This window comes from Astyanax mexicanus, chromosome 18 (genome assembly GCF_023375975.1).
Source record: "Astyanax mexicanus isolate ESR-SI-001 chromosome 18, AstMex3_surface, whole genome shotgun sequence".
Classification (NCBI taxonomy): domain Eukaryota; kingdom Metazoa; phylum Chordata; class Actinopteri; order Characiformes; family Acestrorhamphidae; genus Astyanax; species Astyanax mexicanus.
In genome coordinates this window covers 33,780,116-33,806,038 of record NC_064425.1, presented here as the reverse complement: position 1 = coordinate 33,806,038, position 25,923 = coordinate 33,780,116, and the positions used below count along the sequence as shown (strand labels likewise).

The 25,923-nt window shown below is 38.3% G+C and overlaps 1 protein-coding gene and 1 long non-coding RNA gene across 2 annotated transcripts in view; both read right to left on the bottom strand.

The window, feature by feature from the left end:
* zgc:172282 (leucine-rich repeat and fibronectin type III domain-containing protein 1-like protein) overlaps window positions 1–25,923 on the bottom strand; it is a 292,848-nt gene that overhangs the window by 41,463 nt on the left and 225,462 nt on the right. The window lies entirely within an intron of this gene.
* Window positions 1,978–2,742, bottom strand: LOC125782670 (uncharacterized). Its single transcript, XR_007425415.1, has 5 exons — window positions 2,625–2,742; window positions 2,499–2,582; window positions 2,206–2,289; window positions 2,080–2,163; window positions 1,978–2,036 (listed from the first exon to the last, which is right to left on the bottom strand). It is a non-coding gene; the product is annotated as an uncharacterized LOC125782670 (long non-coding RNA).

Sequence of the window (25,923 nt, the reverse complement as noted above, 5' to 3'; positions counted from 1 at the left end):
ATATACACATACTATACATACTTTACCAAGTACAGAACCAGAGACAACATTTAAAGAAAAACCCACATCTGCATTTAATGTATGCAAGGCAGACATTCTGTGTGTTACTATTGTTAGTGTGTGCATGTATAAGGTTGGGGGGGTTCTGTGTATTACATTCTCAATACACTTGTTAACATTTTCCCTTTTCTTTTCTATGAAGATCATTATCTATCAGAACAAACACAATACACTTGATGCATTTATAACATTTCCAATTCTAATGATTTTTTTTTTTTTTTGCTAAGCACCTTGCTGGAGGCAGGAGTGAGATGGAGGCAGACTGCTGTTTCAGTGACTAGAGAAGCAGAGAATCACTGTGAATATAAATGAGGAATTTTACCAATGGTAAAACAATTCTCCTGTTATTCTTATTAAAAGGAGTGTAGTCGTGCAAAGAGGAGCAGCAGAAGTCCTATTATCGTTACCTCTGTTTGACAGGTTTAATCTCAAGTTTTAATATAAATTTCAATTTAATAATAAAAATACAGGTTGCCAGACTGCCATTGGCTGCATAGAATCACCAGTAGCATACCAGATTACTCTGATTAATTGTAGACACACTGAGACATCCCAGAATAGTCCATTTAAGCATATAAACATGCACTGAGACATCCCAGAATACTCTGGTTAAGAGTATACACACGGAGACATCCCAGAATACTCCAGTTAAGAGTATACACACGCATTAAGACATCCCAGAATACTCCGGTTAAGAGTATATACACGCACTGAGACATTCCAGAATACTCCCCTTTAAGAGTATACACACTGAGACATCCCAGAATACTCCGGTTAAGAGTATACACACGCATTAAGACATCCCAGAATACTCCAGTTAAGAGTATATACACGCACTGAGACATTCCAGAATACTCCCCTTTAAGAGTATACACACTGAGACATCCCAGAATACTCCGGTTAAGAGTATACACATGCATTAAGACATCCCAGAATACTCTGGTTAAGAGTATACACACTGAGACATCCCAGAATAATCCGGTTAAGAGTATACACATGGAGACATCCCAGAATACTCCGGTTAAGAGTATATACACGCACTGAGACATCCCAGAATACTCCGGTTAAGAGTATAGACACTGAGACATCCCAGAATACTCCGGTTAAGAGTATACACACGCATTAAGACATCCCAGAATACTCTGGTTAAGAGTATACACACTGAGACATCCCAGAATAATCCGGTTAAGAGTATACACACTGAGACATCTCAGAATACTCCGGTTAAGAGTATACACACGCACTGAGACATTCCAGAATACTCCAGTTAAGAGTATACACACTGAGACATCCCAGAATACTCCGGTTAAGTGTATATACACGCACTGAGACATTCCAGAATACTCCGGTTAAGAGTATATACACTCACTGAGACATCCCAGAATACTCCAGTTCAGAGTATACACACTAAGACATGCCAGAATACTCCAGTTAAGTGTATATACACACACTGAGACATTCCAGAATACTCCGGTTAAAAGTATATACACGCACTGAGACATTTCAGAATAGTTGGGTTAAGAGTATACACACTGAGACATCCCAGAATACTCCGGTTAAGTGTACACACACGCACTGAGACATCCCAGAATACTCTGGTTAAGAATATATACACACACTAAGACATCTGATTACTATGATAATATACAAAGTTATACACTTTAGTTTAATCTAAGAAATTGGAGTATGCTGTTTACATGAACACTGCAGTAATGTGATTATGAAGAGACTTGCACCTACCACCTCACTACAACTCCCATAATTCACCTGCACTCACTATCAGCCCTCACTACAACTCCCATAATTCACCTGCACCCACTATCAGCCCTCACTACAACTCCCATAATTCACCTGCACCCACTATCAGCCCTCACTACAACTCCCATAATTCACCTGCACCAATATCAGCCTTCACTTCAACTCCCATAATTCACCTGCACCCACTATCAGCCCTCACTCCAACTCCCATAATTCACCTGCACCCACTGTCAGACCCTCACTACAACTCCAATAATTCACCTGCACCCACTATCAGCCCTCACTACAACTCCCATAATTCACCTGCACCCACTATCAGCCCTCACTCCAACTCCCATAATTCACCTGCACCCACTATCAGCCCTCACTACAACTCCTATAATTCACCTGCACCCACTATCAGCCCTCACTACAACTCCCATAATTCACCTGCACCCACTATCAGCCCTCACTCCAACTCCCATAATTCACCTACACCCACTATCAGACCCCACTCCAACTCCCATAATTCACCTGTACCCACTATCAGACCTCACTACATCTCCCATAATTCACCTGCACCCACTATCAGCCCTCACTCCAACTCCCATAATTCACCTACACCCACTATCAGACCTCACTACAACTCCCATAATTCACCTGCACCAATATCAGCCTTCACTTCAACTCCCATAATTCACCTGCACCCACTATCAGCCCTCACTCCAACTCCCATAATTCACCTGCACCCACTATCAGCCCTCACTACAACTCCCATAATTCACCTGCACCCACTATCAGCCCTCACTCCAACTCCCATAATTCACCTGCACCCACTATCAGCCCTCACTACAACTCCCATAATTCACCTGCACCCACTATCAGCCCTCACTCCAACTCCCATAATTCACCTGCACCCACTATCAGACCTCACTCCAACTCCCATAATTCCTCCAGCTCCCATAATTCACCTGCACCCACTATCAGCTCTCACTCCAGCTCCCATAATTCACCTGCACCCACCTGCAGCTAAAACAGTATATAAAATAATTGTTAATAGGTGTAGAAACAAGATTATATTGTTATGCTTAATCTGTGTATTATTCAATATATTTAGAAACATTATTTTAGTAAATCTGTTCAAACTAAAGAAAATATGTCCTTGAAGCACCTACACAAATCCCTAAATGCCAGCACTACACAGTGTTTTCACCGCAGCTCAGAGTATTACATCTTAATCTTTAATCTTACTCCTGAGCAGCAGATTTAAAACCCTGTGCCCTACATTTGATGTCTGGTATTAAGTGTAGCTCGGGCTGAAATCAGACGCAGATCCCTCCTGAAAGCCATTTAAACGCTTCTGTAATATCACATATCTGTTTTGGTAGGATTTCTCTAGCTTATAGGGGAATTGTTAAGAACAGCCATATTAAATTCATAATCCTGAAGGGTTGCTGCTGTATTATATGACATATCTTTGGTATATCATGTAATTATAATATACATATTATTCAATTATGAGGACATATTGCTTCTTTCTGTGAATCAGCAGCGCTGGAACATATTTGGTGCATATTAGAGAATTCATATCATAGCAAATACATAGTGGCTGCTGTAGGGGGCAGTAGGACGGTCCTATAAACACTCCTCTGTAGTCTAACACATATTACACATATTGCAGATATCATGCTAATGAGGGTCTGTATGGAGAGCCCAACTGGGATCCAGAGAGAGTTTTGTTCATGGGTTCCATGTTGGCCCCACATATGGATGTCAGTGATGTCACTATTAGGGTCAGTGATTGGACCAGAAAGGGTTAATCATGGACCCAACTGGCTCCCAATAACAAAACATCCACAACCCCCCTTAGAACCCAGACCCACCAGAAACCCAGACTATGTTCTGCCCATATAAACCCCGCATAAGCATGTGAGGCTTCAGGGTGACATCAAATAAAATTACAATGTAAAATTTGTGCCATTTTTTTTTGCTTGCATAGATACTGTTACTATAATAAAAGTCAATATTCAATAATACATGATTGCTTACAATCTTTCTTAGCAAAATGAGTAATATTTAAAATGAATAAACGAAATACTCAGCTAAAAACTGAAAAATAAATAAAACTAAAAATGGTTGAATTTGGCCAAATGAATGAAAAGACTGAATATTGTTTTAATAAAACAATGACATTTTTGATGACACTAAAACTGCAACCAGTATAGAGTGAGGAGCTCTTACTATATTGACATATAAGTCATATTGTGCTTTGTTGGTGTGTCTGAAGGCAGGTTAAAATTATTCAGTGTTCAATAAACATTTTAAATTTTCTTTGCAAAACAAGCCAAAAAAACATCAAGACTATTTAATTCATTCAGTGGTTAAAAAAAGTTTACTACTCAGAGTTTTAAATATGTTTTTCATTTTGTTCCTCTTTGATTTCAGAAAAAACATTAATAGGGTTGGTCTTCGGTAGGGGGCGGGTCACAAGCAAAATTCACATGGTCACGTCATTATAATTGGGGTGCCAGTTCAAATCCTGTTGATATAGCTTGCCATCAGCTGCCAGAACCCTGGAAGAGCACAATTGGCCTTGCTCTCTCTGGGAGGGTAGATGGCTCTCTTTACACTCATCACTCCAAAGGGTGATGTCAGTCAGCACAAGGCGTCTGTGAGCTGATGTATCTGAATCGAGTCACTGCACTTTCCTCTGAGCGCGCTGTGATGCTACTCAGCAATACTGCATCAGCAGCAGCTCGAAAAGAGGCGGAGTCTGACCTCACATGTATCGGAGGAAGCATGTGTTAGTCTTCACCCTCCTGATGTGTTGGGGCATCACTAGTGATAGGGGGAGTCCAAATGAGAGGGTTGGGTAATTGGCTGTGTAAAGAAGAGAAGAAACTGGGAAAAATGAAATAATTTGAAATAAAATCATATAGAAAAAAGAGAAGCACTAATTATGGCTGCATGTTTTGACAATATTTTATATCAGAATCATTTTCTTAATTTCAGCCAATTTGATATAATTCTGATATTAATATGAACAGTGTAAAAGCCTGTAGTGTACATAATCACACAAATATCTGTACAATATTAAGACATTTTCACGATACACAGTTTTTATATCAATATTGTGACATGCAGACAAAATGCATCAGCAGTGGCAGATTAAAAACTTAATATTCAAATAATCTCTCATGCATAAAACAATGATTTATGTTTAGTTTTTGCTGCACATCATCCAACTTACACTCTCTTTGATGTAATGTACAGTTGATTTGATATGCATATTAAAGCAGGTTGTCTATGTGATAAGAAGTGTTTTGCGATATGTTAAATCATCCAGCACTAATGATGAAATGCAGTTAGTGGTGAACTGAGCTCCAGCTTAATGAAAGTGATTGACAGGCAGGCTGTCTTCAGAAGCTGAATCCTGAACACTGAGGATGTGATAGAAAAGGTCTGTGAGATCAGAAGACAGTGAACTATTGAACTGCACAGGAATAAATACCCCTCTCTGATACGCCGGAGGTCACCGGAGTGTCATTATGGAGGACACGTTTCTTCCTCCATTATTAAGGATGTGGCGTGGTGAAAGCCGGTGAGGAATCTGTGCATTGTGCGTGCTGATCCCCAACCCATCCGCCGCCCGGCTTTAAACTCGCCTTTGAAGTGTTCTCTTCCTCCTCTGAGGAAACCTGTCTGCTGAACCTGAAACTATAAAGCATGTGTCTCAGTGTTTTATCTTTAGCGCTCGTCTGTTTCATTTTGTCTTTAGTGTTTTTGTGTAGATCTTTTTATGAATGTCACGTCTATATGACTCTACAAACGCATTATAATGCATTAATGAAGCATTATAAACATGGCTATAAATGTTAAGAACTGCGGTGATGCAGAATGAGAGTTATGCTTTACTGTGTACACTCTACCAGTCGAAAGTTGTAGAGGTTCCTACCAGAGACTGTAAAAAAGATGGACGCTGTGTCGCCGTTCCCATTCGTTCAATGAAAATGAAGCCAAAATCTTCCGCCATGTTGGTGATCCTGAAACACAAGTCTGCGCAGTAGAGACCAGAGGAGGGAGAAAGACTGTGGAGAGACAGCCAACTCATTTAAATAACCCCGCCCCTGAGGGTTGCTTCCACAGAGCTATACACAGTCTATGGTCCCGCCCATACAGTCATTGGTCCCACCCCGGCTAGGTGTAACCCAGCCCTTTTACAATAACCACATCTTTCTGAATAGAGCTTAATAACGTTTAAAAAAACTGAATTATGTAGGGATATAAAAATTTACTGATGCATTTAAATAATGGAGGTAGAATTACAGTATATTAGAAAAAATGTGATTGAAAGTTTTCTGTTTTGCCATTGAAACTTATGGGGATGGGTGGGGTTACACAGCTTTCTGAAACCGAACAGCAGGGGGGGCCCGACCTGTGGTGGCTTCACTTTTGAGAGACGATGCTCTGTCCAGCTATACACAGTCTATGGTTCCTTCACTGAAAAAAGTGTAACAACCATGTCATTGATTTAAAAGGCCTTTTAATGTTGGTCTAATAATAAGTTATGATTTCTGGTATAAACCTGTTTTTCTCAGTTTGCCTGATAGCATTATCCTTATTAAAACAACTTAAAATAAATCATTTACCTCGAATAATAAATTTTACTTCATTTCAGAGGTGATGACATCACATCAGATCACTCCTACTGGAGTTTTCCGGTCAGTCAGTCTCACTCTCTTTCCATTGGTTCCCATCACCACTATTACACGTAAAGGCCGTGACCTCGCTCACCATCATTGTGAAGTTGTTTCCCTCAGGGTACCGTTTCTTAGTTACTGAGAAAAGGTTTATATAATGGCTAAATGCTAGTTACTGTTTTTGTAGTTGTGTTACTGCACAGTTATACTGCCGGATTTGAAATTTCAAAAAGTTTGTCCAGCTTCAATTGTTATTTTATATTAGAATATTAAGTCATATTGAGGTATTCTAGCAATTTATTAGGTTTATTTTTGGCTGAAAAGAAAATTACAGAAAGTTAATACAATTAACTAACAGAACTAAACAAATTGATTTAGTTTAATCAAAGCTAAAACTATACATGGCTGTAATAGAAATTAATCGATTTTCCTGATTTAAAAAAGAAATGTGTAAAAATTTGTATTAATTATAAATCATATTTTTTTTGTTTTAAATAACTTTTAAATACTTGGGTTAAATAATATATTGATTGAGTTTGAATAAAAACTTTAAATTCTAATTAAATCATAAATATAAGTTAAAAAAGAAAACTAATACATTTGGATGTAACAAATTAGAGTTTTTTTTTAGGTTGGTCCAAAGTATCTTTCTTTTTTTCCAGTGTAATGTTCCTCCTAAGATCCCATGCAGCTCCAATATTCTCACACAGTTCCTGCAGATTCTGAGGTAGGGGTGGAGGGTAGAGCACAGTGCCTCCAAACACAAATTATTTGGTCACTACTCATTACTAAAGATGATCTGCCGTCTGTTTTGAGTCACTCCATGACTGTCTGTCATGACACCACTGCAGTCTTTGGTGAAGTTGACGTAGTGTTCAGAACAGTCATGGTAATTGCCTGCGTGCAAGCAGTCCTATGTCATGCAGCCATCTGCCAATGGTGCTGGCACATACAGAGCATCACTGCTTGATGACCGTCTACAATCGTGGCTGTTGGTTGGGTTGGGTCACTCTGCACATGTCGGACAGTTTCTCCCTGTGATTGGTGTAGATCTCTCTCAGGGATCATCAGATCAGCCCCTCCTATCTTCAGCATTTTGCAGAATTAAGACTACAACACCTCCAGAAGATTAAAGAATGAGATCTGGAGTACCAGACATACTTTCCTTTAGTTTACTTTATTGGATTTCACAGGATTTAACTATTTAATAACTCTATGAATTGTTTTACACTGCAAGAGTTTGTGTTTTACACTCATATACTTCAGATCACCACCAGTTATCTTCCTACAAAACTACTCATCATCTGCATGCTGGTTCCTTCCTCTGGAATATTAGATGCTGTCACTTTCCAATTATGTCTAGGATGAAAAATCAAAATTGCAATATATATCATTTATGTTTGCGATACATGGCATCCAATAGGGAAGTTATTATTGAAACATAGATGCTCTAAACTCCCTAAGACTTGCCCCCAATTAGACTTACTGAAGTTATTGCTTTATTACTTCACAAGGTGGCGCTATAATCAAATGAATAGGGTAAAGCTGTGGTGAAGAATATTGATTGTTAAATTGTGTGAAATTGAAACCAATAAATACATAATTCCTGGTATTGTATTAATTATGCGTATTTTATCCTCTTCGGTAACACAGATGCTGTGAAGTATCATAGAGAACTGTATTGTGATATATTAAGTATCGCAGAATCACAGTATCGTGATATTATCGTATCGTGAAATGACCTTATTAAGACGTCTTATTCTGACTCATGCTTAGTCTTTACGTTAGCTCCCCCTAGTGGTGCAGTTTCTGCAGAGACACTGAGCAGCCTGCTGGAAGCATGGAGGATCATGCAAGCATCTATCCAAATCTGATCTTTATTTCCCCTTGTTCAAGCATTATCTGTGAGTAATTTGTTTATTGAACCTCTTTTGAAGACTGTTTGTATCTTAGTTTTGGTGGATGATTTGTTTTATAGCATTATTTTATCTGTGGAGTCATGCTAGTCAGTGAATGTTAGCTTTCCTATTGTGGTGTTTGTGATGGCTTCAACTGGCCATTAGTATGGTGTAGCAACCTCTCAGCCAATGTGGTTGTTATTATACTTATTGTATATAAATTGTTCTTTTAGTTATATAATGGAACTAAAAGCCATGTTTTCTTTTTTTTTCTGTTTTCCCAGTTTTACACCGCCTCTATTAAAAACACTAAAAGGCTCCACGTGTCTTGGTTACTTAAGGAAGAGTGTTAAGCTGTATGCATAGCTGTGTACGCAAACGCACAGTGAAGGCAGAACACGTCTTAAGTCTTTATAAAACTCCACACACAAAAAGACTGTAAACCCCTGAATCACAAGTAATTCCGTCTGGAGGAATTCACACTGTTCCTCTGCAAAAAAAAAGAACACCAGTCCCAATTATCTATAATTAAACATGCGTGTAATTTCAGACAGAACAACGAACTGGCCCTGACGACAAAGAGAAGAAGCTTTTGTCTTGTCTTGTCTCGTTTTTTTGTCCACTTTTACATCACGCTCCAATTGACTTCTTTAAGTCTAGAGCCTAGTGGGAGCTGAACAACAGAGAATGGAATATTTCGAGATGTCAATTTTCATCATGTTCTTCTGTGGAGTAAATGTATTTTCTACATGAAGTGTGTTTAAAGGAAAACTACTGATTTTACATGAGGAAAAACTGCTGGTTTGACATTGTGTTATGTATCTAAACATGAATTCTTCTTGTTTGTATTAGGGATAGGACAATATTCTATTTTGATTGTACCGTATCGATACACAGAGTCCAATATGGGTATTTTTATTGAAACATAGTCTCTCTAAAATCCTTAAGACTCAACCCCGCACTAGACACTAGACAACAAAAAAGATGCAGAGCTTTCAGACCTCAAATAATGCAAAGAAAACAAATTCAAAGTTTTAAGAGTTCAGAAATCAATATTTGGTGGAATAACCCTGGATTTTAATCACAGTTATCAGTAATCTTGGCATGTTCTCCTCCACCAGTCTTACACACTGCTTTTGGATAACTTTATGCTGCTTTACTCCTGGTGCAAAACTTCAAGCAGTTCAGCTTGATTTGATGTTTTGTGATCATCCATCTTCCTCTTGATTATATTCCAGAGGTTTCCAATTTGGTAAAATCAAAGAAACTCATAATTTCATCATTCATTTTTTTACAGAGCAGTATATAGAAATAATTCAATTGGTTTAGGTGAACGAATGACTGTAAAAATGTTTAGTAACTGCATTTTATATTAAGCTATTGAACTGAAGCTGCATGTAAAACACTTCTATCTTCTATCCAGGAAAGCTTTGTCAGTCTGGAGCAAACGGCATCACGGGGGGAGCCGGGGGCCGCCTGCTGTGCGGGGAAGCCGGTGAATCAAGTGGATGCCAGGTTAAAAGTTAACCCAGCCAGAGGTTATAATCTCTTCAGTTTAGCCAAGCACGTGCTGCACTGCGCCAAGAGCACCCTGTCCAATACCCACAACCCACCAGCCAACAGCAACCCTATCAGCTATGGCCTGAGAATTATTATTACAAAAATCATTTACAAAGATTTTTCTAATTACAGAGCTAATACTGTTCAGCTAATGTTAACTATTACATTTGCTTTTATTCTTTTTTTGGGCTGTGTCTTAATTGCAGGCTACAAACATTTTTACTCTGGATATTTTGGACTTTTTAATGCCATGTTTTTAAAATAAATAAAAAAAAAACATTTTCTTTTAAAGTCAAATGAGCACTGGATGTTAATCTACACAGATTTCTCTCCTGAAAACTGTTTATTTGGGTGAATAAAGCAATTCGGTTTGTTTACAGGAAGCTTAGATTTCCAAGTTTTCACATAGACTGGGTGCAGCAGTATTAGCATTAGCGGCTAAATGCCACACCTGACAGCACTACAATGAAAAAGAGTGTTCTGGTAAGCCAGGGTGATATTAGCTGGCTCTGAATGGAGAACAATCTAGCGCTTAGCATGGTTAACAGCTAATGCTACCATGAACTGTCATTATGAGCCCGAGCCCGACCCAATCCGACCCATAAACTGGCTGTTTTTGGGCTGATTGAATGAGCAAAATATAATCAGAATTATGTTTATTAACACTGTAACATAAAAGCATAGAACTATTATTTAATTAAAATGATTTTTAAGAACAGCTACACACAATGCTGCAAGTCAAATGCGGAGGCGTTCACGTGCGCCCAGAGCTACGTGATTAAATTTTTCATTTTTATTATAGTTTAATTTTATTTTGTTTTTATTTTTTCTGTTCAGTGAGTTTTAATTTGTTTTTAGAGTGGGCTTGCTAGTTTTTATTAGTTTCCACACATCTCATCAGAGAGATCAATCTAAGAAAGAGAGAGAGAGAAAGAGAGAGAGAGAGATTTCTGGTATGAGCTACTCACAGGTAAATGTTCTCACACTGTATCTCCTGTTTCTCTTTCATCTGCCTGGCGCTCATATTGTAATCCCATACATAGTTCTGCAGTTTCTCAGTGTTTTTTGTCGTTTTTTGTCGTATTTTGCGGCTAGCGCGAGCGCTTTACACAAGAACTAACGGACCACGAGGTGCCGCGCGCTCGGCACAACACCTCCCGCTGTACAACTCCGCTGTACAACAGCGCTTATACATAAATTAAACACGAAAATGACGGTATTCTATCAGTAATTTCAGTTCGTTTTAGTTAGTTTTATAAACACAAAATACAGTTCGAGATAGTTATGTTTTTTCCTTTTAATTACCGTTTTTATTAGATTCAGTTAACACAAATGTTTTTTCACTTTCAGTTTTCGCTATTTCGTTCGCTTTAGTGAACAATAATAATTGGTTACTTAGCAACATAGTGATTATCACACCAGAGCTTTATATAAAATAAAAATAGGAGCCCGATTTCGGGTCGGTCCTCGGGTCAGGTCGAGTTCGGGCAGAGAATCTAAGCTCTAAAAGAGAAAGCAGCAGCACCACAAAAACCGGAGCAGCTAAAAAGAGCTTAACGTCCTTAATTTGGAACTTGGGCTGTCCACGGCACAATTGTGCCTCACTTCACCACACCAAACCCCGTAAACCTACAGGCACAGCGGGCAGAAGTTCACCGGAAAGAGGAGGGATTAACCAGGGCAAAGCGAAGTTAAAACAACAACAAAAAAGCGGCTAAAGTAACGTGCAGTAACGGGGTGTCGGAAATAGTAACGGCGTTATAGTTACAGTCAGAGTAATTAGTTAGATTACTCGTTACTGAAAAAAAGTAACGGCGTTAGTTTTAACGCCGTTACTCCCAACACTGGTTGTTTACAAATGCTGCCATTTTGTTACTGACCCTGCCTTTCTCCGTCTATCCCTGTAAGTTTGATCCCTTTATTATTAACTGTGAGTTTGGTATCCGCGTGTGTCTGTCTTATGTCTGGCCAGCATCTTATTATTATAATGTAGCAAAAAATGCCAAAAATATTGTTTATCATAGTTATAGCTTGGACAGTATTTCATCCTAATAAAAACAGTTATCAGGACAGGCCTAACAGCAGCACAGCATTAATATCGTTGTAATTTTGCTGTTATATAATAATATTTATAGTAATAATGACTTGCTGATCTGTACACAGTAACTGTAGGTGATGTTTCACAAATTTCCGACCAATGTGCAAAACATGAAAGCGAAATCCTTCAGTCTGCTGAATGCCACTGCCCACTGAAGTGCACTAATAAGCCGCTGAACAGTGGGCATGCATACATGCAAAGGCTGGACCGAATCCCAGTTCTGTTCAAACCCTCAGCATCCGTCCTTCATTTACCGACTGGAGAGAATAAATAAAAACACTGCTTCTCTCTGCAAGGTCAGAACTCAAGCCTGTTCTGTTTGATTTAGATTTAAAACCCTCACACTGATACTAAGGAACCAGCACAGCTGATAAACCAACAACTAAACACATTAAATAAATATCAATATAAAAGAAATCCTCTGTGCATTTTCCATAAACACATCAGATGGGTGTGTTTGCTTTTACTGCTGAAGCTTAACCCCGTTAGTGTGCAGAGAACGCTCCTCCAGAGCCGGATCAATAACTCCACACCTCTAATCTGATAAGAGCATGTATTATACCATTGACTGTGATGTTTAATAAAACATTGACATTAGTTTACCGCTTCAAAGTCTACGTTTAAAGGCCTATTCACACAGAGTACCATTTTTAACGTAGTGGAACCTTTACATCTGTTTTACCTTTTTTTTCTTTCTTTCTTCTGTAAATATGACAAAAACTCCACAGCTCTTAAACGTACACCTAAAAAAAACTATATATATATATATATATATATATATATATATATATATATATATATATATATATTTCTCTATTAATGTGCTATACTTTATGCACTATAAGGTGCACTGGAGTATAAGGCGCCATGCTTTCCAAAACTGTAATAAAAGAAAAACATTTTCTTTTATAATCAAACAAGTACTTGATGTCACAGATCTACACAGATTTCTCTCCTGAAAACTGTTTATTTGGGTGAGTAAATGCTACTGTTTATTTACAGTAAGCTTAGATTTCCAGTGGCTAACCACTAGCACTAGCCATGGTTAGCATTAGTAAACCACTCGACAGTGCTACACTGAGAATCTCTGAGTGTTCTGGTAAACCAGGGCGATATCTGGTAGCAGTACTACAGTCTGATATACTTGCCTCTGAATGACCAAAGAGCTAGTGCTTAGTGTGGTTAGTGCGTAATGCTAATGCTGCTCCAGCAGTGCTAGCCAGGGTTAGCAGCAGGATAGAGTCTGATATACTCGACTCTGAACGACAAAAGAGCTACTGCTTTGCTTGGTTAGTGTGTAATGCTAATGCTGCTCCAGCGGTGCTACCCAGGGTTAGCAGAATGCTAGAGTCTCATATACTCGACTCTGAACGACAAAAGAGCTAGTGCTTAGCTCGGTTAGCGGGTAATGCTAATGCTGCTCCAGCAGTGCTAGTCGGGGTTAGCAGCAGGCTTCAGTTCATTATTCTCGCCTCTGGACGGTGCGGTTAGTGGGTTATGCTAATGCTGGGGTTAGCAACAGGCTACAGGCGGATAATACTCATCTCTAAATGGTGAAAGAGCTAGTGCTTAGCCTGGTTAGTGGATAATGCTAATGCTGCTCCGGTCTCTGGAGAAACTAAACTGAAACTGCAATATAACGCTGCACTTTGACTTTACTGCTCCTTCATACCTGACTAGTCAAATTCATACATAAGGCGTACCGGTTAATTGGGGCACTGACGATTTTTGGGAAATTAAAGGTGTTTTAATTAATTTAATTTATTAAATTAAATTAATTAATTTAAGGGTGCCTTATAGTGCAAAAATATGTTTTTTATTTATTTATTTTTATTTTTATTAGACGATTAATTGTAGACATTTGTCAAGTTTAATGATTATCCTACAGGGGTTTTATGGTTTCATGGAGTGTCTTGATAATTTAATCATAATAAAGAAACATTAATATTTCTATTGATATTAAAATATCAATATTAAGGATTGAAAGTTCACACTGCCACACAACTGCACTTGTTACACCTTAGCCCATGTCTGTTTTCTTCTTTTGTTGGTCCTTTCTTTTTCGGTTTTCTGTTCTTTTTTAACCTGCTTGTGTTCCTAGCCATGTTCTCTGTAGCACATGGCTGTCTCTGCCCAAGCCCCACCTTGTTGTTGGTGTACCTCTTTAATTCAGAATCCTGCCCCCTCGTTATCTTCTTAATGTGTTTCTTGTCTTTTTATATGCACCCCATGTTTTCCTTTGTTCTCTGTTGTGCTTTTCACCCCCTGTCTTGATGTTTGGTTAGTTTTTTTCTGTATAGTCTTTTTTATAGTATTAGTGTTTTTATTTCTTTGTTTGATTTAATTATGGCAACAAATAAATAAAACCAACTTTCATTTGCATCCTGCTTCTAACTCGTTACTTTGCAGGTGTGAGTGGATCAAAGACAGCAGTGCTTCTGGAGTTTTTAAACACCTGCTTCACCCTGTAGTCAGAGACAGAATCCACACAAAACACACAGATCTGATCTTTATACACTTTTCCCTGTAGTGTAAACAACTATAATCTAGACTGATGACTACATGTTTTCGATTCACTGTTTGCAACATTAGCATTATTGACGGAACCTCATTTGTTCTTAACATTTTTACAGTTGCTTAGTTACAGTGCAGGGTTCTGCTGAGGGAACATATGGGTACTGAACACATCCATCCAGAAAGAACAGAACAGCGCAGTTACCGACACGCTGCATATCCATTTCTGAGGAATATGACTTTTTAATGGAACTGGAGCATTACATGCAACATTAACATGGCAGTAAACGACGTATAGCACGCTGTGAATTAGTGTCTGCGATTCTGCAATTCCACCAGCATAGGTTCTGCACCATAACTGCTGCTGCTGCACGGTAAAGAGGACGTTAAGTATTAGACTCAGGATTACGCTCAGCCATTTAACTGCTCTGAATTTAGAAGCTGCTTTTTGGCTGTGTGATGGCAAGAACATGCCAATATATTAGGTATCACTATACAGGGGCTATGATTATATGTATCAAAATATATTGCAATCCTGTAAGCAAGGTGATATGTTTTGGTCATAGTATAAAAACAACACTATCTTATTTATACAGATCTGGATACAAAGAAAGTTTATTTTTATCTGCTCTGAACAGTGGGATCTAAGAACAGAGTGCAACAACTAACCTAATAATAAAATAAACAAATAAACTAATTTAAATGTATATTTTGTGTTTTTGAATATCGATACAGCACAACAAAATACTGCTGTACAATACAATAGCAATATTTTCTTACACCCCTAGTTTCCTAGCACTTTTTCTTAGCATTTAACATGTTTGGTAAAATGGTCCGTAATTCTCGAATAATATTTTGAAATACTTTTTCTACAGTGTAAAAAAAAGTGTAAAATTCTCAATTGAGAATTTATGTTCATTGAGCAAAAGCAACAATAAATTTTTAATTTGAGTCATCAATAAATCAATGTGGGAAAATGCAGTACTAAGTTTTATTTTTTTATTTTTTAATAACAAAAATAGCTTACAAGGAGTAAAATATTTGCAATGACACTAAACAAAAATACAACAAATAAGTTATTCATTTGTAGTCTATAAAGTTGTCCTAATCCTAAATCCTTTAAAAGAATACACAAAAAAGTATATGCATGCATTAACCAAATTCCACAAGAAATTTATGGATAAGAAGTCAAAAGTCATACTAAAAATTGACAAAAGGGCCCTATTTTAGTTATATATAGATAAGATAGATAAGACATCAATTGAGTATCATGAAGCTGAAATTTGGGCGTCATTGTGTCTTTTTTTTATCATGAGGTTGCAAAAAATATATGCCTTACACAGCTCAAAACGCACAATAGGCATGTACTCGTTCTCCAAATAAATTCCGGGTGTGTTTTGGACGTTACGTGAAAATCAGCATGTCACTTGCTATTCCCTGTAAGAGTCAGGTGAGCTCTGACTTTGGCGCGTTGGTATTTTAACAGTGCAGCTCTTTTGTGCGTCTAAGAAGCATTCTGACCTGTGTGTTCACACTGTGTGGGTGTGCCAGCAGCTCATTTGTTTATTGTTGATGTGAAAGTCGGGTTTGTGTGCTTCAGCTGGGGGCAGGGGTGCACTGGGTGCAGCTGCGTAGCTAAGAGAGAAATCCAGTGTTGTCTAGATAGAAACACGTTAGAAATTTACCTAAACACACCTCACTTCCAGACCACCCGGCCCATCAGTGTAGATACATTCCTAAACTAACGGTGCAGGCTCAAGGCATGAAAATGGACTGTTGGTGGTGTTTAAGATAGGAATGAACATTGCAACACACCTTGTGTAGGGGGTATGATAGGTCCTAGAGTCTTATGCCAGCCGTACACCTAACGATTTTCAATAGATTTCTCAGTCGCAGACAAATTTCCAGAGTCGGGATAAAATCAGGAGAGTCTGATTTGAGTCGAGCTGCAGTCGAGTCGCGGTCAAGTCATCTCAATCGTTTAGTATAAGGTGTTTACGACTGTTAGTTTTAGTCAGTCGTGTTAGTCAGTCTTGAGACTCGGCTCACGCAAATAGTGATATGAACAATGTCAACAACCATTACATTACATTACATTACATTACATTACATTTGGCAGATGCTTTTGTCCAAAGCGACTTACAATAGTCAAGTACAAAAGTAATAGAAGTTAAAGGTAAAACATTGTTTAGACAGGGCTTAAAGGAGGTCGAAGGGAAGTAAGGGGATAGAAAAATGAAGGAGGGGAAGAAGGAAATGGGGTTAGAAGTAGTTAGTGTGTTAGAGGTGTTAGGAGAGTAAGTGCTCTGTCTTCAGGAATTTCTTAAAGATAGGAGAAGAGCTATGGGAAGAGGCAAGAATATATTTCACGTGACTGTTCACGTACAAACTATTTAAAAAAGAACATATTTTGCAGTTAATAGGTCTTATATGGTTCTTACTTTTATATGTAAAGTATTTTAAACACAGGTTGCACTTTAAAATCATTATATTTAAAGCTATTTTATTTTGCACTATACAGGTTTGTAGCAAAAAAAGGGGGAAAAGAGGCTTTTAATCAGAGCTAAACACAAAATGTTATTAAAAAATATTAAAATAATTAAAAATATTTAAAAATATCAAGAACTAAGTGTGACAGAAAAAATAAACCGTTGATGGGGATAAAAGCTGTGAGTCTCTGATAAATCACAGTATTGATTTATTGATTACACAGTATTACACATTATTTGTAAATTAATATTTAATATGTATTGTATGTAAACTCCACCAGAAGCATGATGGGAAATAATCTCAGGAATAATCTAGTTGCAGTCTTGCAGTTAGTGATCCCCAGTCTTTGTAAAATCTTAGCCTGTGAGTGTTCTGAATAAAAAGTCTGTGACGAGTCTTTAGATGTGAGAGGGTGTGAGACTTCAGTCTGTTTAAAATCTTTTCAGAGTCTTTAAAAAGTAAAAAATAGTGTATGGACAGCTTAAGTTGAAGTTTCCTTAGTTAAAGCACTGTGCTATTCACAGAATAATGTTTGGCCATTATGTTATATATATATATATATATATATGTATATATATATGTATATATATATATATCAATAAAAAAGTTTCCCATTAACAGACTATGCAAAACTGTCTGAATTTCACTACACCCAGCGTCTCATAATATAAGTAAATGTCCACTGCTTCATGTTGTTCCACAGTTTGTTGCTTCAAAATGCAGTTTTGTTGACTCAAAATGCATGCAGGTCCAGGTTTAGCTTATTTAGTGAGCTTCAATGTTTACTATAAATTGGGAGTGCTTTGTGGGAGATTATAGTGGCCTCAAAATCACATTCACATTATTCCACCGTATGATTCAGACATGGCCGACACGCTCGATAGTGCTCTAAAGCGTAAGTATGGATCAGTTTCAGTCACAGCCGTGGTGAATTATTTTGAGAGTTCCTGATCAAATCAAAGCACTGAGCATGTCGCTGTTCTTTAGCATTCAGCAGCTCCACTCACTCAATCCTCACAACTACAGCCTCATTACTACCTGATCAGCCTGCTAATGACGAGCGGCGGCGAGTGCCACTACGAGGGCAGAGTTCCTTCAGGGGGGCACGGTGGATGAGGAGATCAGCGCAGCAGCAGCGTGATTACCTCTGTCTAAGAGGCTTAGGTAAGCGCAGGCTCAGGGTTCATGACGTTGGACGCTGCTCTGCAGAATTGCGGAGCGTTCTGTGAATCGCGTACCGAGATCAGGAAAACAAACACTCCTCGGCTTCCTGCCGGAGAGGAAGTTCACTGAGCATGCGTCATCTTCCTTACTACCCAACCACGGGAACATCGGCAGGTTAAAATAAGACAGCGGGCCAGTGTGTCGTAAGTGGGCACAGTGTGGGCACTGTTAGACTGGTCTCTCGGGCATGTTGTAGGTGGTAAGAGTAGCACAGGAGATGAGCAGAATCGATAATAATGAATAATGTTTCTATAGACAGTGAAACTGGAACATGACCAGGCTCTGCTAGTAAATCAGGAAGTGGTAGGCTGGTCAGTGGCCTTCTGCAGATTCACAATGTGCTTCGGATAAGCTCATCAGACTGGAACGTCCTACACGCTTTACAGGTTTTTCAGAACAGCCTGGACTTAACTGCTAATGTAACCACATACCGTACACTGCAAAAAATCCACTGGCAACAACTAGACAAGATATACAAAATTGCGATGTATGCTCTGCCTGCAATCTGGATGCACCAATCACCAACATTACACCCAATCCTGATCATATGACACAGCACGTGACACTTCCAGGAAGCAGATCACCTGAGTAATTGCTGCATGGTTTAGCCGTATAAAAGGGGCTCATTTGCTCTCCGTCTTTGCTGAGTACTGATGGTTCTAACCTCATACAATGCTTTATCCTATTGTCTGTGTTTATCTCTCATTTGTGACCCTGATTTATTCACCGATCTCGATTCTTGTCTGCCCTTTGTACTGCAAAAACTCCACTGCCAACAACTAGACAAGATATATAAAATTGTGATGTATGCTCTGCTTGCGATCTGCACCCTCCGGACTACATTACCCAGGATGCACAATCACCGACATTACACCCAATCCTGATTACATGATACAGCGCATGCCATATCGAGGAAGTAGATCACCTGAGTACTAGCTACATGGTTTAGCCCTATAAAAGAGGCTCATTTTCTCTCAATCTTTGCTGAGTACTGATAGTTCTATTCTCATACAACATGTTATCCTATTGTCTGTGTTTATCTCTTGTTTGTGTCCCTGTTTTGGTCACCGATCTTGATTCTTGCCTGCCTTTTGACATTGCTTTGGCATGTATTGTCCTCTTTACTGTTTATATACCCTGGTATGATATCTCTTTGTTACTGCTGTTTGCCCATCCCTTTTACTGATACTTTATTTAATAAAGTACATTTTTATCTGCATCTGCGTGTGAGTTCTGCCTAGCCATGACAAATAATCTCAACATCTCACAGCCCATGAAGAATACAGTAAAAATCTCTGTTTTCTATTTTAACTTTGGACACAATAATCAAAATAATTTCAGACAGCCTGCACCTGTACCTGCTTTACTTATTCTTATTTATTCTTAACATTTTATTTCTAATTTTAGTTCGTCTCTTAGTTCTTTATTTTCTTTTTATTTATTTCATTATTTATTTTTTTAAGTAGTTTTGTATTATTGCCTTTTTATCTTATTTTGATTAGTTTGTTTTATTGTTAATATTTGTATTCCTAAATGATTATTATAATTATTATTATTATTATTCGTTTTTTATGTATTTATTTTTTAAATATAGTTTTTTTATTGTACTATGTAAATGTTAGGTTTAGCCTAATCTTAACTGTTTTTCTTGTTGTATTAATCTTATCTTCTTTTGATCTTAATTTCTTTTCTTATTAATTAAACCAAGTTTTATTTATTTATTTTTTTTCTTCTATTTTTTTTTTCTTTTTTGACTGTTATTTTAAAATGATTAAATGTAGTTATTATTTTCTTTGTCGTGTCAATCCCTGTTTTTGTAAATGCTCGGCTACATTGAAAATGAGGGTGGCCCTCTATGTACTTCCGAGTCAAAATAAAGGATGATTGCTTGATTGAATTTGATTGGTGTTTTTTTGTGCTTATTTTGAGTACAAATTACTTTTTTTAGCGTATTGTCCCAGTTCACACTAAAAATAAACTAATTTAAATTTTATTTTATACTAATATTTAGTTAATTTCATTTTTAAATCTTCAACTTCTTTACATCCATCCAGCACCAGAATAAAATCACTGCAAAAACTGCATTTAACTATTAAATGTCTTTATTTGATCCAGTAGAAGCTTGCCCAGTTGTTGCTGTTGTTGTTTATGTAGTGAAATAAAGGCATCAGATGCTTTACAGACGAGTTTTGTTTTTTTATGAATGAACTTTGTATTGTAGTGTTGTATCGTAGTTGTTAATAATTTCTGCTTTGATGCCTTGACCCAATATATTGTTTTAAATTTATTACGAATGTCTGGATTTGTTTTTCCAGACCAGAATTTGACTAAACTGTGTGGTTTCTCCATGCAAGTCCACACTTGTGTGTTCATAGAACTGATTTATAAGCTAAAAAAAACACTTGGCTTTGATTATGCAGAACATGACCAGCACTGGCCGCCCAGCACTATATCATTAAACACACGGTGAAAAAAACATCAGTGCGGTTCACCAGCACTACCTTCCATTTGGTTAAAATGAAAGCAAAAAACAAATGATCACTTGCAACATAAACAGGCTGTAGTTTCAGTAAACAGCACTGATGTTATTTTCACCATCTGTTTAATGATAGAGTGCTGGGCAGAGGTTTGTTGCATTATTTACAATTTTACATTCATCTCCATTCCTCCAGTCACACGTGTAAGGGCATCGGTGTCTACCCCCCACTAAACATCAACGGCTCTGCCGTAAAAATCATGAAAAACACCAAGTTCCTCTGTGTTTATATTTTAGAGAACCTCACCTGATCCCTCAACACCAGCACCATAAGAAAGAAAGCCCAGCAGCGCCTCTACTTAGGACTGAGGAAAGCACATCTCCCACCTCCCATCCTCACCATGTTCTACAGAGGGACTGTAGAAAGCATCCTGAGCACCTGCATTACCGTCTGATTTAGGAACTGCAACACTTCAGAACAAAAGACCCTACAGCGGATAGTAAGGACAGCTGAGAAGATCATCAGAGTCTCTCTACCCTCCATCACCGAGATCTACACCACACGCTGCATCCTCAAAGCCACCAGCATTGCGGACGACCCCACCCACCCCTCACACGGACTCTTCGCTCTGATGCTGCCCGGCAGAAAATACAGAAGCATCCGAGCCTCCACTACTAGGCTCTGCAACAGCTTCATCCACCAGGCAGCCAGACTCCTCAACTCATAGAGCCTCCACCAGCAGACTCTGCAACAGTTTCTTCCACCAGGCAATCAGACTCCTCAACTCACAGAGCCTCCACTACCAGACTCTGCAACAGCTTCATCCACCAGGCAATCAGACTCCTCAATTCACACAGACAGAGCTAAATGAAAAAGGCCTATGAAAGCTAAAGAATGCTGCACTGACCTGTGGGATATATGGATTTCTGCAAGAGTCTCTAGTCTCTGTTCACATGGACAATTCTAACCAGACACTCTCTGTTACCATCATTACCCCCGACTACACTGTGCACTGTGTGGGTGATTATCTGATATGAAGATTCAGAAAAGTGGAAATTTCTCATCCATCTGACTCCTGCTATCTGGCCAGGCTCCAAATCCCACAATTTACACATTATTTTCTTTAAAGAACAGTGCACCAAAATCCCATTTTTTACTTTATTAGGCAAACAAATATTGTTAAGACTAAGAAACCCCAGATAGAGTGCTTAAAGCATCATCATGCAAATCAATAAATGAGCCAGTGTTTATCACAGTCATCCTCTAGTAGAACCCTGGATCAGGAAAGCTTTACACTGTAGAATCTAATTAGCTACTTAAAAAAGACGGGCAAATAAAAATCATTAAAAACACTAAGTATAATAGGTGCTGCATGTTGTATTAACTAATGTAACCATTAGGTATAGTTTGATTACACTTTAATTTAAAGTTATTACATTTTAAAACGTTAAACTGAAGTGTAAATATATAATTATATTATTTAGAAAATGCTAAATTATTGCATTGTCACCGTATCTTCTTCTGTGAACAGTCTGCACAACACAGTTTTATTATAGACATGGATGGTATTGAATAATTGAATAATCAAATCTTCCCTTTATAAGAATATTATTATAATATAATAAGATTATGCAGATAATCACAAATAATGGCTTCCTTATTGCGGATTTTTCCTTTGTGTGCTTTGTTCTGTTTTCTGTTCCACATTTTTTCTTGGACTGTTTAGATAAAGGTATTCATGTATATATATATTCTATACATTAGACTCAGTCAACTCTGTTATCGTTAAACCATACAGAGCTGACAGTAACAGAGGTGACGATTTCTTCTACTTGTGTCATGATGTGGGGATCATCTTCAGTCTTTATTAAAGCCACTTTGCCAACCCAAAGTTACATTAATGGCCCAAACTTTCCTGAACACACACTCTGGTGCGCTATTACAACAGGAAAAATGAGCGTCCACATACTGCTGCAACCCTATGAGATAATAGCATTTAACTTTAGCTTATTGCATAATTTTCTTTCCTTTCTTTGCTCTGTTCTGTTCAGAGTAATGAAATTACCCTGGCTCCACACAGTCTAATAGTGCTCAACATAATGCAAGAAAAATGAATAATTGATCCTCAAACTGAGGAAGCTTCAAATTTATTTTTCTCAGTATTTATAACAGACGGCTTTCAGAACGCCAACTGACTTCCTACTCAAATCCAACACACACACACACACACACACACACACACACACACACACACACACACACACACACACACAGTCAAATCTGGATCCTGTAATCTAAATGATCTCAGCTCAATTTCCGCCTTGCGTCCCGCAGGATTTACAGGCTATGTAACTTAAACATCGGCTTGGAGTGATTCAACCAAGTGTGACATTTGTTTTGCAGCCCCAAATAAAGCCGTCTGACGAAACTCAATCTGATAGTGTTTCATACTCCATCAGAAAAAGCCCGTTTCCAGAATCCCCCCCCCCCCCCACCACCACTCTGAGCGCGGAGACGGCAGTCTGTCGGGGTTGGCAGCAGCAGTGGCGGCGGCGGGTGGAGGTGGGACGAGGAGGAGGATGTCATTGCGGCCCTCATTACTCAGTGCCCGACGTGTGCCAAGGAGAGAGCCAGCCTCAGGCTACTCAAGATGCTCAGTCTCCTTTCCATCTCTCTCCATCCGTACTGCACAACCTGGCTCTGAGGACGTAGCTGCTGCCAGTTTATTAGGTATACCTGGTGTACACCTTCAGTCATTGCCCATTTTCAAATCAAATCATTTCTTATGTATATAGTGCTTTTTACAACTGATCTTGTTGCATGCAGCTTTAGATAAATGTGATTGCAGGACAGAGAATCAGACAAAACATTTTCAAAAAGTATACATAAATATACTTTTTAGAATCAGAATTATAGGTTTTATGCACAGTAGGTCTGTAATGTGTTTCGTTTTATCACATTTTCAGTCTCAATGTGTAATTGAATTATTATTAATATTATTAAAATTATATCACTTGGGCGCCGAGTGGTCCAGCGGTCTAAAGCGCTGCCACTATGAGCAGGAGGTCGCAGGTTCGAACCTCCGCTCATGCAGCTTTGCCATCAAGCTGCCGGCGCTCAGAGGGAGCACAATTGGCCCTGCTCCCTCTGCGTGGTTAGATGGTGCTCTCTCCCCATCACTCCCAGGGTGATGTCTGCAGCACAGGGCGTCTGTGAGCTGATGTATCAAAACGTCAGCAGCAGCAGCTCGAAAAGAAGCGGTGGCTGACTTCCAGTGTTGGGCACGTTACTTTGAAAAAGTAATTAGTTATAGTTACTCGTTACTTCTCCAAAAAAGTAACTGAGTTACTAACGGAGTTACTCCACTATAAAAGTAATTAGTTACCAGTAAAAGTAACTATCGCGTTACTTTTTATTATTCGCCCGTCAAAAAAAGGAAATCAATTATGCATTTACTATTATTATTAGAAAAATAACAAACGAAAATAAACCCAAAATGTTGACAAAAATATAATCTAACGAATTTCAAAAAAATAAAACGAAATTCTCCACACAACCAAAGAAAATTACTAAAACTTGTAATACTGAAAAAAGCGGAAAAACGCGTCTGGGGATGAAATTTAACAAACCAAGCCACACTCAAAAGAAATATGTATATATAAAACAAAATAATGGACAAAAACAACAATTTAATGCCCGTTAAAATGGTATTAATATAACAGCTTCACCAAAAGAGAATAGAGCTTAGATCGTGCCCAAAAAATCCGACCCAGCCGGAGCCCGTGCACATTCTGCCCAAGCCCGAACCATAAACTGTCATTATGAGCCTGACCCGATCCGCCCCATAAACTGTCTGTTTTCGGGCTGATTGAATGAGCGAAATATAATCCGAATTATGTTAATTAACACTGTAACATAGAAGCATAGAACTATTATTTAATTTAAATGATTTTTAAGAACAGCTACACACAATGCTGCAAGTCAAACGCGGAGGCGTTCACGTGCGCCCAGAGCTACGTGATTACATTTTTCATTTTTATTATAGTTTAATTTTATTTTGTTTTTATTTTTTCTGTTCATTTTAGGGTGGGCTTGCTAGCGCGAGCGCTTTACACAAGAACTAACGGACCACGAGTGCCGCGCGCTCGGCACAACAACCATACCTGTCAAGTCTCCCGTTTTGGCCGGGAAACTACCGTATTTTACTCCTCTTTCCCGCCGTCCTCCCGTATTAGTATTTTCCCGTAAATTTCCCGTATTATACTAAATAAAAAAAATATAGGCCACAGGCGACAATGCACTGTGTGTCTCTTAACCAATCGTGGTGCCGGTTCAGGGAGAAAGTCCCGCCTTTCAGGAGAAACAGCCAATCAGCTTGCTGGTTTTGCGGAGCGCAGTTCAGTGTGCGGGAAGCCCCGCCCCTCCCCTCGCTGTGAGTTCAGGCAGCTAGTCGGAGCAGCTGTCGTTAAAAATAATCTGGATATACGGAGATTTTTCTAAAAGAAAGGTAATTAACCATGTAAACTGTGATGAGATTGTTTCTGATAGCTGGTTAAAAAGACTCTTCTCTGAATCAAAACATAAATTAAACCCATTGTGTGTTTAATAAAATCCAGCTTGTGACTCAGTTAGCTTAACTTTAGAATTAGCTAGATAGATATTCAGGGATTGAGAAAAATCTACATACATATAATGCCCTGCCCTGATGTGCCTGATCAGCCAAAACCTATAATTTCCAAACTCTATTAGTTCAGGGCTAGTTTTAGGGTTTGTTAGAATTTGTTTAAATCTCAAGTATTGTGGTGTAATGTATTATTTAGAAGGGGTAGAAGAGATGGTTGAGCTGGAGAGAGAGAAAATGTGGAGAGGGCTGAAATTAACTGAACTGATCAGGAGTGGACTGAACGATAGAAAGAAGTATTAATGAAAGATTAGTAATTGTGTAGGCCCCTTAGGACTATTATTTACTTATGGAATATATCTGATCCATGTCCTTTTTGTAAATTTGTGCACCCTTCAATTTCAATTTTAAATCTATTAAATAAAAAAAAAATAATATATATATATATATATATATATATATATATATATATACATATTAATTTTTAGCCCTCGGTTGGGCTGTTGGGGCGGCGGAAAAAATCCCTTATTTTTAAGTCCAAAAC